We start from the raw sequence: 7,742 nt of genomic DNA, 5'->3' as shown, positions 1-7,742 counted from the left end.
TTTTTTTATTTGAACAAAAGTGTACACAAATATGGAAATCTGAAAATCAAAGGTTTCTATGCTGTTCCCTCAGGTTTTACAGCAGAGCTTTTTCCCCAGACATAGTCCATCTTGTGCACATGAGCCTTTGAAGACTTGGAGAAGGTGCTTTTGGCTACGTGTAGAGGAACAGACTTGCCACTGAGGAAGAGTTTATTGAGACATGCGGGGAGCAGTGCTGGGTTCTTCTGTGTTTTTTGTCAGATTTCTGGCATAAGCAAAAATATAGACCGTTATGAAAGCGTCAAACCCTGCTCGGTGAGTTCCTCCTTCCACTTTCTTCTCTTTTGGTCTATCAGGACTTCAGAAGGTGCTTCTGGCTGAGATTCCTCATTTCCTTTCTTGCTGGCTGTTTTCCCAGGTTCAAACGCATGCACAGCATCTGTTGGCTCAGAACTCGCTGTCTTCTCCTGATGTTCAGGGAGTGCTGGTTCAGATATGGACACTGCTTGGTCCACAATGGCCTCTTCAAAGTGTGACTTTTTGCCCTGAGGGGAACTGCATGTCTTTGGAAGCTTTCTTTTTGTTATTGTGCTTCCTTTTCTTCCTCTCTGGTCTCCTCATCATGCTGAATTCTAAGGTCTGTGTCATGTGACATGGGGCACTGCGAGCCGTTAGGACACCATCCATACGCCTAGAGCAGAAAACATTACCAAGTGTCACATACAAAATGCTGTATTTTTGTGGTATAACATCCCTTCAGGCCATGAGGTATACAATCACAAAGGGATAAGTTAAAGTGAGACCTATTATAATTCTAATGATATGTATTTATATTCACAAAATACCACAAGTGTTATCATTTACTAGTGGTTTTATTTGTTTTGCATGAATCTCAAGGCTTGAAAGTGGGGGGGAAAGTCACAGACAGCTCTCATTCAAACAGCACAGATCGAGTGATGACCGAAACATCATCTGGAGTCATTTCATATTTAAGGTGAATGCATATTTGTTTTAATGGGTTTATGTAAATTAAGTTACAAGATTCATACAGAAAAATATTGTGTAAATGTCAGTAAACAAATCTGATAATTTGCCGTTCATTGATACTTCTATGAAATCAAATATTATACAAGTATCATTATTGACAGTACTGACCTTGATCTTTTATAGAACTTACTAGTAAAAAGCGGCCATTTAAAACATTATTTAAACTATTTTTCCTTATTGTTGTCTCTATATCAGTTTGAGAATTAATAGAAAAGTTTTGATTTCTGAACAGTAGTAGTAGTGTTGAGGCACTCACAGAGAACTGAACACAGATGTTGAGGGCACCATGCTGATTCTGGTAGTCCGAGCAGGGCCTGTAGTCTATGTAGCTCTGCATGTTGCCTGTATATTTATAAAACTCTCTGAACACATGACTCCCATTGCCACCTCCTGCGATGGCTTTGCTATTTTCCAGCTTACTGTGGAGGACAAAGAAAATGCCTTACATTTGAGGTACTGAACAGACATGTACACTTTGTTGTACTTTTGACATAGAGATATTACACATACCACTTCTTATAGGCATATTCCAGGTATGAGGCTGTAAAACCTCAGCTCATACTCTGTTGCATACTTAGTGTCATAGATGCCTAAGGGAAACATCTGGGACAGATCGGCAATACATGTGCCCAGTTCCTCAGGTAGATGGGCATAGAAGCACTGGTACAGGAAGACCATGTCTATCAGACCATTATGGACCACTAAAGGCTTGTTGGCCCTGAGCAGTTCTACGAACAAAGAGCGCATGTTTACCCCATGGGCATCACCTCTCTAAAACAAGCACAAAACACACTTAAGCTTCCAAATCTTAAAGTTCTTGATAAAAAAAAAGAAAAAAAGTTTCAAAATTTTTTGAATAGGTTCAATCATACTTTATCATTACCCTTATAATAAGGAACGCCTCCAGCATATAGCTTGTTGAAGTAAAGTATTTAACACTTAAATGTCCACATTCGGTTTAGTTTCTAGATACAGACCGTATCAAGGGCAGTGATGGGAATAACGGCGTTATAAATAACGGCGTTACTTTTTCCAGTAACGAGTAATCTAATTGATTACTCTTCTCATCTTAATAACGCCGTTACCGTTACTGCCAAAAAATGCGGCGCGTTACTATAACTGATGATGAAGCTGTTTTTTTTTTTTCATCAGACCAACTAGATCTCTGAGCGAGAGGCAAATACTTTTTTTACTGTTCTTCCTTGGTTAGTGGGCAGAGCACGAGACAAGCGCATAAATGCTGACGATTGGCTGAGGTAGAGTAAAATTTCATTGTAAGCCAATCAGAGGTAGAGTTGGGCGGGTGTTCGAAAGCACGCATAGTAGTGATGGGAATTCGGCTCTTTTGACTCAGCTCACTGAAAAGAGCCGGCTCTTTGGCTCACAAACGGCTCTTTAAATGACTTTGACTATAATATTTCAATTTTTATTACATAATTATTTAATTTCTATAGGCTAAATTTGAAAAAATAGAGTTGGCTCTTCAGATATGCGAGCCAGCTCCCGAAGTTCAACTAAAAAAGCCGGCTCTTAGAGTCGGCTCATTCGCGAATCGCGAACGACTCATCAAAAGCTCATTCGCGAACGAGTCGATCCATCATCACTAACGCTCATTCGCGAACGACCCATCATCGGACAGGACAGGACACACAACGAACAACACAAGCCAGTCAGTCAACCAGAGACAGGTATGGCGACGAGCCCAAATAATCCAAAAGTAGCCTTCTCTAAATGGAAGTATATACATTACTTTTTCCTTCAAGAAATTAAAGAAACAATAAAAGGAAATATCAAAAGTTCCCAAAAATCTATCGTGTTATTTGCATTGATCCACTATATAAACATAATATCTACATACATGCCATTTGATTGGAGGCTAGTCTCACTTTTTCCCACAGCAACTTTTGTTTTTAGATGTGTGTACAATGTTTCGTGTTTCTGTTAATAATGTATTGTATTAAGTGTCCATTTCATTATAATATTCAGATTTATCATAAATAATTGAACATGCACATGTATTTTAAGTTCCTTTAAAGAGGGGTAGAGGTGGGGTCACGTTTGAGCATTTAAAATGTAATTTTACTTGAAAGTAACGCAATAGTTACTTTCTTAAGTAACTAGTTACTTTAAAAATTTGTAACTGAGTTACTAATTTAGTTACTTTTTGGAAGAAGTAACTAGTAACTGTAACTAATTACTTTTTAAAAGTAACTTGCCCAACACTGATCAAGGGCAATGAATGAAGATGTTTTAATGGCTATCACCATTGCTGCCCACAACTCCTTAAAGTTGTTTGCCTGTACATCGATAACTAGGACCATCATCGAGGTTGACATTATATAAATCCCCTAAATAAACTAACATCTGCTAAACAGCGACTTTCTTACTGGTCTTTACTAAACCGCAAACTGTCGGTCTAAACGACGACAAGAAGTCACCGCTGTTATTTATAAGTAACGTTAATACAAGATGATAATGCTGTCGATGCAGATACTGTTGGCAAAGTTTCATTTGGGGGCGTAAATTAGAACCGAATAACTTACATCTATAATTTACATGTCCCCGTCATTAAGTATCTAGATTTCACGTTTAAACAACTGCTCCTATATGTACTCCTTAAACGTCGTTAATGTGTTCTTCACACTATTATAAGTTAAGTTACCCGTGTTTGTAACATGCGAGTTTGTTTGTACACTTACGACTAGAGTTTCTTCTATGCTTCATGAAGATTGGCATGAGGAGCGTTTCCGCCACCTACTGGACTAGAGTGTGAAGGATAGACGAGAATATAATACATTTAGTAAATACTATTAATTTCTTGACAGTCTAAGAAATATGTACATAACATGAATATACTGTACCATGAATATTTTAATTAGTTCAGAAAAATGTTATGTACATTAAAATGTACATTGACAAGTCAAACATATCTCAGAAACCCCTTATATCTATACTTTTAACCACTTTTAAATATGAGAACATAAAGCTTAATATGTACAACTGCTCATAAGTTCAACTTTTTTTTTATTCCGTAATGTTGTTGTTCTTCTTCTTCTTCTTTCTCTTACAGTCTTTGTAAGTACAGTCTTTTTTTTTTTTTTTTTTTTTTTTTTTTTTTTTTTTTACTTTTTGTTTGTATTTAACTGTTACTACACTGAATGCAATACAACTATTAATCAGGCCAGTTGAAAAATACAATGTGATCATTTACCTCGGCATCTAAACTTGAATGAGGAACAATACAGTCTACTTTAAACGATTGTTTTGCATCTTCGTGAAAACTTGTTGAATTATAACTTATACAAATATGCTGCGCATGCATACGTATGTATAATAATTTACATCTGCTAAATGTGGACGAATTTTATACAGGCATTACTAAAGTCAACTCTGAGGAAACACGTAATCAAGTAGCCTACCGAACTGACTGACGCCATTTTGGCTCAAACAAATTCTGCATTTCACATTTTAGTAAAACAAATCGTCTTAAGGAATCGCATTTTATATTCATATTTATATTAAAGAGACCGCAAGTAAATTCATTGCGCACGTCTGCTAAAATGACTTGCGTATCTTTTTCTGACGTGTAAAGTATTTTTAATAATACACCTGCTGAGTCGTAACTGTAACAGTCCGCTACGTGTCATCGTTGTTGTGCCCAGATGATAAGTTAAACATTTGGCATATGTAAATAAAAATGGGTGGATGCTCCGCTCCAAACTGCTCGAACTCCACAACTATTGGAAAGCAGCTCTTTCGCTTTCCGAAAGACCCCTTGCGCATGAGAAAGTGGCTTGTAAACTGTCGGCGTGATTTTGTTCCCACTCCCTGCTCCAGACTGTGCCAGCCAGGCAAGTGAAAAGCATGCGAACATTCAATTCTACAAAAGACGACAATTAAAACATTAGTATATTAGTCTCTTTTTTATGTAATATTATATGCATTTTTTTTTTTTTTTTTTTTTTTTTTTTTTTTGTCATAAAGCTGTATTTTTATTTTTCATGACGTGCAGGACCACTGCCAGTTTGAGGAGATCGCCAGATCACCAGCAGGGGGAAGGAAACTCAAACCCAACGCCATCCCCACACAGTTTGATGTAACCGACCCTCCCTCTCCTGTCACCCCACAGTGTTAACTGTTAAAAATGAGCCAGTTAAAGTTATTAGTACAGAGCCTCTGAGGGGACACGAGATAGGGGAAAATCAGTGCTTTTGATTTTACTAGTAAAACTTTTGAATTCCTTTTCTTCGTTATTGTTATTGCATTTCACTGTTCTCTCACAATTTCGTTTCCTAGAGAAACTTTGCATTCGCTCACAAAACTTTTGGATTACCTGCAATTTTGCATTCAATGGCAATTTTTTTTTCTGCTCTTGCAAAGGTGCTGTTTTTCAAATAATTCTTGCCTTCACAAAATTTTTGTTTTGTGAGGTAATGTATTGTTTTAGACTGAGAAACCTGGGATTCGATCACATAACCTTTGTAGTCTTTAGTGTTCCCTTATTCCCTCAAACATTTGTGTTCTTCTTTGTGCTCACTCCTAAAATTTTTGCCTTCTCTTGCAAAGTATTCAGTTCCCCCAACATACTTCCCATTTGCTTTTTGCATTCTCTTTCAAAAGTATTGGATTTCCCCATTTATCAACAAAATGGGGGGGAAAATGCACAATGTAAAAGTTTTCTGATTCATTTTTTGTTAAAAAATTTATAGTTTAGGTATGTATGTAAATATCTGAAATTAATTAATATTATGCAAGCATAAAACTAAATAAAACACCAGCTTCAGTATCACCAGCAAATCTTCACATGGTTCAGTGATTCCCCACAGAGCAAGTTAGCATCAATTAATGGTGGATCTGATGAGGAAGATGCAAAATGTTGATTTTGAAGATGATGAAAATGTTTAGAGATTAATGCATCAAAATGTTTACATTTACATTTTACATATGAGCCAGATGCTGAATGTAAATGTATGTGATTATGATAGCAAAGCCATCATCATTTTGAGTATCTCAAGAAGCCGTCCCAAATTTCAACAGATAACAAAAGAACTGCTTTATTTTATTATTTTGTAATTGTTATTACAATATCAGGGCAATTTAGAAGCCCTTCTGTATTAGTTATACATTGTGGGTAACAAATATTTACAGACGCATCTCAATAAATTAGAATATCTTGGAAAAGTAAATTTATTTTAGTAATTCAACTCAAATTGTGAAACTTGAGTATTAAATAATTTCAGTACACACAGACTGAAGTAGTAAGTCTTTGGTTCTTTTAATTGTGATGATTTTGGCTCACATTTAACAAAAACCCACCAATTCACTATCTCAACAAATTAGAACCATAAGACCAAAAAAATGATGTCAGCATCAGCAGCACACAGTCAGACTACAGAGAGGGGTAACATGTATTCTTAGAAATCATCATGGATTGTAAAAATTAGCAGTTGAAAGCACAGCTTACATTTTGTCTTTTCTTTGTTTCACAGGCAGAGGAAATGAAGAAACGCCTTTACAAACTGAGTAAAATAGAGAAGGGGCTACAGGTTTTTCTGTTTGAGGATCAGATACGTACCTTAACGTTAACGTCGGAGGGCAGTGTGGTCCCGTGGAACTTTACTGACAGCCCGTAAAATCCGCTGCGCAGTGGGGGTTAAAGGATACGAGTACCTAAGGGAACTGGGCTACCCTTTGCATTCTTACAGGACGCTGTGTAATCGCCTAGAGCCCAAAATGATTTTGACCACAAGTATGCAGGACGAACTGGCAGAGCTGGGCCTGGGCATCATAACAGCTTGTGACAGTCTAGAGGGCAACGTGATGAGTAATGAAGGACTGATTGGAGTCATGACCTGAGACACTTTGTTTATAAGAAACTGCACTAATGCTGTTAAACGGTTAAACCACCCGAAGGCCAAGCTGCGGCAGGACTCACAGAGGATGCTTGTTTACTGGGTTCAGTTATTTTGGATTGTTTTTGTTGCATTTAAAAAGCATTTGCAATAATACCACAACCGTCTAGAGTTAATTCACTATCATCCAGAAATAAATATTTGTTCTTGATGCAGGTGGCTATGTAGTTGAAATCTCTTGATTCAAATATTGCGTCTGTTACCCATTTTTGAGAAAATTTAGCTAAACTGTTATATTTGATATAACTGAATAATTTCAATTGTTCGCATAATCATAAACGACTAAGAATGTGCCCTGAAAACCAAAGATTATCACTCTAAACTTAATTTTTACTACTGAGACAAAGATAAGTTTTCACTTGTTTCTGTGAGAGGAAGTTGACAAATGAGACTTGGACTTGTGTAAAGTCACTATTTTAAAGTGGGATGTTGGCAGTGGTGCTGTTTTAAAGTGGTGTAAATCAGGTGTATCAGTAACTTATTTATAGAGCAATCACGCAAACAAATAATGCAGTTTCCAAACTGAGGGGGCTGTTCTAAATATTAAACTTGCGTCTTCAAACCAGAATTTCTGGTTCTGTTTTTTTTAGTTTTTCCTGAGTTCCTTTTTGCCACCCCTGTCTGTGCAGTTTTTTTCAACAGCTCTTTGATGAATCCCTTGTCAACTATGTGTTTTAAAGGCATAGTTCACCCCCCAAAAAAACTTTTCTCCCCCTACTCACTCACATGTTCCCTTGTCCATGAGATGGTGTAAGAGCTTTCAAGAATATTTTGTTAAGTGTAAATCTCAGATTGTTCACT

At 36.8% G+C, this 7,742-nt stretch overlaps 1 pseudogene; it reads right to left on the bottom strand.

Annotated features, from left to right (window-relative positions):
* Positions 1-27: 27 nt before the first annotated feature.
* On the bottom strand, positions 28-4,466 carry LOC113080376 (target of EGR1 protein 1-like; annotated as a pseudogene).
* Positions 4,467-7,742: the final 3,276 nt, after the last annotated feature.

This window comes from Carassius auratus, unplaced genomic scaffold (genome assembly GCF_003368295.1).
Source record: "Carassius auratus strain Wakin unplaced genomic scaffold, ASM336829v1 scaf_tig00031124, whole genome shotgun sequence".
NCBI lineage: Eukaryota > Metazoa > Chordata > Actinopteri > Cypriniformes > Cyprinidae > Carassius > Carassius auratus.
The sequence above is the reverse complement of the archived record's forward strand: the minus strand, read 5'-3'. Positions and strand labels throughout refer to the sequence as shown.